Raw genomic sequence first — 8868 nt, forward strand, 5'->3', positions numbered from 1 at the left:
AGCCATCCAAGCCTCACTCAAAAAAACAGAAAAATCCCGAATTCACCAACTAAGTCTACACCTTAAAGAACTAGAGAAAAAGCAACAAATGATGCCTAAGCCACGCATTAGAAGAGAAATAATTAAAATTAAAGCAGAGATCAATGAATTAGAAACCAGAAACACAGTAGATCAGATCAACAAAACTAGAAGTTGGTTATTTGAAAGAATTAATAAGATCGATAAACCACTGGCCAGACTTATCCAAAAGAAAAGAGAAAGGACCCAAATTAATAAAATTATGAAAGGGGAGAGATCACGACTAACACCAAGGAAATAGAAACAATTATTAGAAATTATTATCAACAACTATATGCCAATAAACTGAGCAATCTGGATGAAATGGAGGCCTTCCTGGGAAACCTATAAGCTGCCAAGACTGAAACAGGAATAAATTGACAACCTGAATAGGCCAATAACCAGTAACGAGATTGAAGCAGTGATCAAAAACCTCCCAAAGGGGCGCCTGGGTGGCTCAGTCGTTAAGCGTCTGCCTTCGGCTCAGGTCATGATCCCGGGGTCCTGGGATCGAGCCCCGCATCGGGCTCCCTGCTCAGCGGGAAGCCTGCTTCTCCCTCTCCCATTGCCCCTGCTTGTGCTCTCTCTCTCACTATGTCTCTCTCTGTCAAATAAATAAAATCTTTAAAAAAAAAAAAAAAAACCTCCCAAAAAACAAGAGTCCAGGGCCTGATGGATTCCCTGGGGAATTCTACCAAACATTCAAAGAAGAAATAATACCTATTCTACTGAAATTGTTTCAAAAAATAGAAACAGAAGGAAAACTTCCAAACTCATTTTATGAGGCCAGCATTACCTTAATCCCCAAACCAGGCAAAGACCCCATCAAAAAGGAGAATTTCAGACTGATATCCCTGATGAATATGGATTCCAAAATCCTCAACAAAATCCTAGATAATAGGATCCAACAATACATTAAAAGGATCATCCACCACGACCAAGTGGGATTTACCCCTGGGATGCAAGGGTGGTTCAACATTCGCAAATCAATCACTATGATAGAACACATTAATAAGAGGAGGGAGAAGAACCATATGGTCCTCTCAATTGATGCAGAAAAAGCATTTGACAAAATACAACATCCTTTCCTGATTAAAACTCTTCAGAGTATAGGGATAGAGGGAACATTGCTCAAGTTCATAAAATCCATCTATGAAAAACCCACAGCGAATATCATCCTCAATGCGGAAAAGCTGAGAGCCTTTCCCTTAAGATCAGGAACACGTCAAGGATGCCCACTCTCACCACTATTGTTCAACACAGTACTAGAAGTCCTAGCAACAGCAATCAGACAACAAAAAGAAATAAAAGGTATTCAAATTGGCAAAGAAGAAGTCAAACTCTCTCTTTTCACAGACAACATGATACTTCATGTGGAAAACCCAAAAGACTCCACCCCCAAATTACTAGAACTCACACAGCAATTCAGTAATGTGGCAGGATACAAAATCAATGCACAGAAATCAGTTGCTTTCTTATACACTAACAACGCAACTATAGAAAGAGAAATTAGACAAACGATTCCATTTACAATAGCACCAAAAACCATAAGATACCTCGGAATAAACCTAACCAAAGAGGTAAAGGATCTATTCTCTAGGAACTACAGAACACTCATGAAAGAAATTGAAGAAGACATAAAAAGATGGAAAAATATTCCATGCTCATGGATCAGAAGAATAAACATCATTAAAATGTCTATGCTACCCAGAGCAATCTATACCTTCAATGCCATCCCGATCAAAATTCCAATGACATTTTTCAAAGTGCTGGAACAAACAATCCTAAAATTTGTAAGGCATCAGAAAAGACCCCGAATTGCCAAGGAAATGTTGAAAAAGAAAAACAAAGCTGGGGGCATCACGTTGCCCAATTTCAAGCTATATTACAAAGCTGTGATCACCAAGACAGCATGGTACTGGCACAAAAACAGACATATAGACCAATGGAACAGAATAGAGAGCCCAGATATGGACCCTCAGCTCTATGGTTAACTAATCTTCGACAAAGCATATCCAATGGGAAAAGGACAGTCTCTTCAACAAATGGTATTGGGAAAATTGGACAGCCACATGCAGAAGAATGAAACTGGACCACTTTCTTAGACCATACACAAAAATAAATTCAAAATGGATGAAAGACCTCAATGTGAGACAGGAATCCATCAAAATCCTTGAGGAGAACATAGGCAGTAACCTCTTTGACATCGGCCACAGCAACTTCTTTCAAGATACATCTCCAAAAGCTAGTGAAACAAAAGCAAAAATGAACTTTTGGGACTTCATCAAGATAAAAAGCTTCTACACAGCAAAGGAAACAGTCAACAAAACAAAGAGGCAACCCACAGAATGGGAGAAGATATTTGCAAATGACACTAGATAAAGGGCTGGTATCCAAGATCTATAAAGACCTTCTCAAACTCAACACCCAAAAAACAAATAATCAAGTCAAAAAGTGGGCAGAAGATATGAAAAGACACTTCTCTGAAGAAGACATACAAATGGCTAACAGACACATGAAAAAATGTTCATCATCATTAGCCATCAGGGAAATTAAAATCAAAACCACATTGAGATACCACCTTACACCAGTTAGAATGGCAAAAATGGACAGGGAAAGAAACAACAAATGTTGGAGATGGTGTGGAGAAAGGGGAACCCTCTTACACTGTTGGTGGGAATGCAAGTTGGTATAGTCACTTTGGAAAACAGTGTGGAGGTTTCTCAAAAATTTAAAAATAGAGCTACCCTATGACCCAGCCATTGCACTACTGGGTATTTACCCCAAAGATACAGATGTAGTGGAAAGAAGGGCCATATGCACCCCAATGTTCATAGCAGTAATGTCCGCAATAGCCAAACTGTGGAAAGAGCTGAGATGCCCTTCAACAGATGAATGGATAAAGAAGATGTGGTCCATATATACAATGGAATATTACTCAGCCATCAGAAAGGATGAATACCCAACTTTTACATCAACATGGATGGGACTGGAGGAGATGATGCTAAGTGAAATAAGTCAAGCAGAGAAAGTCAATTATCATATGGTTTCACTTATTTGTGGAACATAAGGAATAGCATGGAGGACACTAGGAGAAGGAAGGGAAAAATGAGGGGGTGGGGAATTGGAGGGAGAGATGAACCACGAGAGACTATGGACTCCGAGAAACAAACTGAGGGTTTTAGAGGGGAGGGGGGAGGGGGATTGGTTAGCCTGGTGATGGGTATTAAGGAGGGCACGTACTGCATGGAGCACTGTGTGTTATATGAAAACAATGAATATGGATCACCACATCAAAAACTACTGATGTATTGTATGGTGACTAACATAACATAATAAAATTAAAAACAAAACAAAACTATGACTTTAAAAGAAAAAAAATAGATGTCACAAATTGGCTGAAACAACAAACTTAAAATTTAAAAAGCGGGGGGAAATTAGAGGGGGAGATGAACCGTGAAAGACTATGGACTCTGAGAAACAAACTGAGGGTTCTAGAGGGGAAGGAGGTGGGGGGTTGGGTTAGCCTGGTGATGGGTATTAAGGAGGGCACGTATTGAATGGAGCACTGGATGTTATACGCAAACAATGAATCATGGAACACTACATCAAAAACTAATGATGTAATGTGTGGCGATTAACGTAACATAATAAAAAAAAGCAGTGGATGTGTCTTGCGTGTTTTATATTTTATATCTTGGATTTAGCACAGACTCATTTGTGGGAGCTGCCTTTATCCTCCATGTAGGTGCGATGTAAGTATGTGTAAGTGTGGGTATGTATAGCTGAACATGTATTTAAATGGCGGGGGCCTTAGAAAACTCCTTTTGTGTTAACTACTCTAATGTACACAAATGTTTTTCTATCACTTATAAATACACAGGGTGAACACTGAATATGCAGAGGGTAGTTGATCCTAGTTGATTAAGACACAGGAGGTTAAAAAACAAAGTCATCTTGTAAAGTAATTATGAATAACTTTTTTAAAAATTAGGAATAACTTTTTAACTAATTAAAATTGTTCCATTATCTCTTTATTCTACTCTTAAGTTCTGTTTGTTTGGAAATTAGATACTTAGAATGGAAATAAAAATGAAAAAATTATCTCCTTCGGACCATACCCTGTTCCCTTCTGAAATTATTCTATTGTAAAAGTAAGCCCCCTGGATACTCAGATTTGTGGCAGTTTGTGCTGGACAGGGAGCTTCCTTAGAAAGGGCCACCCTGTCACCTTTCCCCTAGTCACCGTTGGTCCCTCAGCCCAGGGGCCCTGAGCTCTTTTTCTCTCTGTTGGTCACCGATTAACCCTGGGAAGAGATACACTGGAGAGCGGGGGAGCTCTCGGGTTCATGGGGGAGTGGCTGAGGATCGCTCTGAGTTAGAGACACCTTTTTCTCACCAAGGATATGACAATCGCTCTCCTAGACTTTTCCCAGATGCCTATTTCCATTCGGTTTAATTCAACACAGTTCCGGGAGGCTAGAGATATTCTGGGCAGCAGATAATGACCTTATCTCGGCTCCCATCAGGTCTGGATTGTCTCTCCAAGGGCTGTGATACTCAATCCTAATGGCCTCGTGCTGGTTCTTTCTAGGCTCCTTTCTTGTCTCCCCTAGATAGTTGTCTGGGGGCTGCATCAGTACCTGGTGGCCCCAGCCTCCTCACCACCCCACATCACCCCATGCATCTTACGTAAAAGACTTCTGCTCCCTCTCTCTAGCCCCTGGAACTGCAGAATCACCTGATCCCAGTGGTTTCTCAGCTCCTAATCACCATAACTAAACAACCAAGCTGCCTCTCTGGCAGTTGTTTTGATCCTTATCTTTTAACACTGCAAGCTTTTTTTTTTTATTTCTTTGACCTATCTTATCTTATCTCCTGCCCCTCTCACCCACCCCTCTCATTTTATTTACCATGACTTATAAATGAGGAGCTCTGACCGACAACAATCCTCAGAGCGGTGTCTTCCTACGTTCTTTCTTTGGAGAGAGAAGTCATTCTGGCTTCAACTAGTATTTCTCAGGCAGCTGAGTGTAATTCACAGGTGAGCAAAAACAACTTTTTTCTTTTTATGGGAGCCAGTTCAAGCCACAGAATAATGGTTAGATTAAAAAAAAGTTTCATTAAGTCCTATGGCATATATATATACACACACACACACACATATATTCTTATTCTTACACTGTAAAGGACTGTATCAATTGGATTAATACCGTCCATAAGGAAGTCAAAAGCGTTCTAGTCATTAAATGTTACTAAGTAACAAGAATTCAACTGAGTAAATTTAAACATTGGATTGGCTTCATTTGATGATTCTTGAATCTGGCAGCATTTCATCTCTTAAAAAAGTCCCATTGAGTTTTAGAAAAGGGAAGGTTTTTGAAGGCAGAGAGGGAGTGAAAAAAGAAATTATTTATCGTACAATGCATTATTTTAGGCAAGGTGGCTCTCCTAAGGGGAGTTTAAGGATTAATTCCTAGTGCAGGCCCTGGGGAAATTCTAGGTTGGCTAATTAAAGTTCACATTTCGGGGAGAAGCTGAAGCTGCAATGAGGTTAGGTATTAAGTCTTGGTAGGGTTTAGAGTAAGTGACTCCATTTTGGGCCTGTTGTCTTCTTTTTAACAATATTAATATCTAGGCATATATATTTAGTAGCAACACAGAGGCAGATTTCTCATCTTTTATCATACAGAACACACTATAACGCTGACTCAGGTCCCACAGGTGAAGGGTTCAGTCCCCAAAACTGCCCTCTCCCACCTTGAGGTGCCAATTCTAAGCCCAGGTTCTCACCTGTGCTTCTGACTGCCTGGCTATGGAAAGGAGCATCCAAGGATCCCCTCCTTCAGTTTGGTTAATTTGCTATAGGGGATCACAGACCTCAGAAACATTTTATTTTATTTTATTTTTAGATTTTATTTATTTGCGAGAGAGTGAGCGCGCGAGAGAGCATGAGCAGGGGGAGGAGCAGAGAGGGGGAGAGAAGCAGACTCCCCAGTGAGCAAGGAGCCTGATGCAGGGCTTGATCCCTGGACTTTAGGATCATGACCTGAGGCAAGGGCAGACGCTTAACCGACTGAGCCACGCAGGTGCCCCAGAAACATTTTACCTACTGGAATACCAGTGTTAAAAAACAAAAATCGACTGGGTAAATTTGAAGATCTGATTGGCTTTATTAAATGATTCATGAATCTGGCAAGCAGAGGGGTGCTCCCCTGAGCTCAAAAAGAGGTTTTTAAAGGCAGAGAAAGGGCATTAAAAAAAAAAAAGGAAGAAGAAGAAAGGAATTTATTAGCAAGGAATGCATTGTTTAGGCAAGGTTGCCCTCTTTAGGGGAGTAGTAGGGGCCTATCAGCAAATGTTCTAGAACTGACCAGAAAATTCAATGTTGACTGGTGAAAGGTTATATCCGTTGGGGGTATTGCAACTGCAGTTAGGTTAGATATTAAGTCTTGGTTTACTGACTTGGGGCCTTAATCTAAGTGATGCCATTTTGGTCCTGTGGTTTTCCAACAATCCCCTCCTTTTGATCAGACTTTCAGCTTAACTGAGAGACCTGATCAAAATTTAAGGCATGAATGCCACTCTCAGCTACTGCTCTGATGTCCTTGAAACTTACACGCTGATCGATCCCTTGTGTAGCTTTCACTGGTCATGACTTTTTCCCTTTGTCTATGGATATTTACAGGTTATGAATTCAGGTTTATATTCTTTAAGTCAGTCATCCTTGGTTCCTTTTCTGATCTGATGCATTTAAAGCTTTTGAAAGAATATGATGCACCAGGGAGGTTATTCTGATTACTATAAGCAGAATAATTCCCAATGTTTGGAGTGCACGTTGAAGCCACGGTCCCTGATGCAGGGGCGTTGAGCTCAGTTGTCAAAGAATTCCTGAGACATTTTCGCTACAAAAAGGTGCTTTTAGTAAAGCAAGGTAACAGGACCCATGGGCAGGAAGAGCTGTACTTTTGGTCGTGACATGTGATTTTGATTATATATTTTGGAGTTGGCGGGTGGTAGAGATAACAGAAGTCTCTAAAGGGATTTCTATATGTTATGTTAAAGAAGACTTAGAGGATCTGGAGGTCTGGCTGTTGTCAAGCTAAGGATGCTTTTAGTCTCTGGCAAAGCGTTAATATTAAGGCAGCTGTGAGTTTCTTGAGGAATGTCACACTCTGCATGTCTCAGGTATTTATCAATGGGCTGCAGGTTGTAAGGAAATTTAATTTTATCTACATTTCCCCTGCCTTTGTTCTCTTCATCAGTCCCCAAGACCCAATCTAATCAAAATCAAATAAAAAAGAAAGACCCCATGGAAGGAGTCACCTTTTTAGGCCAAATGGCTTATTTTGTGATCTTATGTAATTGAGTTTTAATCTTCCCCAGAAGTGTTAATCTGGGGACTGCAGTTGGGGCCAACAGATAATTGAGGGCTATTCTAATATCAAGAACAACTTTGGCCAGAGCGTCTAAGGATCTTGGTTGGGTAGCTATTGCTTTTGCAAAGGATTCTGCAACAATTTCATGAATTAAGGAGAAGTTCCTGATCACAGCCTCATTTATATTTATCCCTTGCCCAGGAAGTAGGAACCTGCCAAAAGGAGTGAATCGTGAATCGTGAAAGCCTCCTGGTAGACCTTTTCTAACTTGATTATGCATATTCAGGGGAGTCTACCAATGAGATGTAGGGGCTCAGATTTCAGCTTCCTAGGCTGAAATAAAAGGTGGCTCTAAATTCCAGAGGTTACCCATCTTAGCAGTGGCCTGGGAGATAAGGATGAGGATGTTGTATGCCTTGATCACTGGAGATTATAGAAGGTATACTTCAAGTGGGAATCACATTTTTTAGCAGGTCCCCTCCCACTGTGAGAGCATCAGTCTTGTGGTAGGGAAAGGCTTCAACCCATCTGGAAAACATGCATACAATAACAAGGACGTATTGATAACCCACACTAAGTGGCAATTGAATGAAGTCTAGCTGCAGGTGTTCAAAGGGTCTACAGGAAGGAGGTTTGAGGACACTGGAGACAAAATCAGTTTTTCAGGATTACATGTCGGACGAGTTAGATGTTATTGGCAGACTATTTTTTTTTTGCAATTTCATAGAAGTTTCTCCACTAATGTCTATAATTCAAGTTATCTCAAATGCATTACAGTGGGTGAAGGACTGCTAAAATCGGAAAATGGGGTTTGTCAAGGAGCTGGGAAAAACCAAGCAGCCATCTTGGGTTTCCCATAGTCCCGACTATTCATTTAACTTAGAGCCATTATTTACCCATCTCAATTTCTCTGATTCAGGAGCAGACTGTTGCCCTGTTATAGGGACATCAGGAAATGTCCAAGCCTGGCAATGAGGAGCCATTTTTGCAGAAGCAGAATGGACCTCATCCAGGTGTGTTACAATCATTATAGTTCTGTTGCCTCTGCCTTTGCATGGAAGCCAGCTGGATCACATATTCAAAGTTATTTCCAAAGATTCCTTTTTCACAAAACTTCTACAACTTTCTTTTTTACACTCAGATTTTGTCCTAAGTTTTCCCTCTTTAAATAACCAGCCTCACTTTAGGACAAAATTACTTTGTTTTTCCTCAAAAATGTATCTCTATTCCTCATACTTTTTTCTTACCAAAAACATGGATCTTACTTTCTTTGCATATAAAGTTATTTTGCCTTATTCTTTCCAGTGGTCTAATAAATTGTTACATTTATTAAAATTTTTAAGTCTTAGGGGCGCCTGGGTGGCTCAGTTGGTTAAGCGACTGCCTTCGGCTCAGGTCATGATCCTGGAGTCCCGGGATCGAGTCCCACATC

Source organism: Neomonachus schauinslandi, chromosome 8 (assembly GCF_002201575.2).
Source record: "Neomonachus schauinslandi chromosome 8, ASM220157v2, whole genome shotgun sequence".
NCBI classification, from domain to species: domain Eukaryota; kingdom Metazoa; phylum Chordata; class Mammalia; order Carnivora; family Phocidae; genus Neomonachus; species Neomonachus schauinslandi.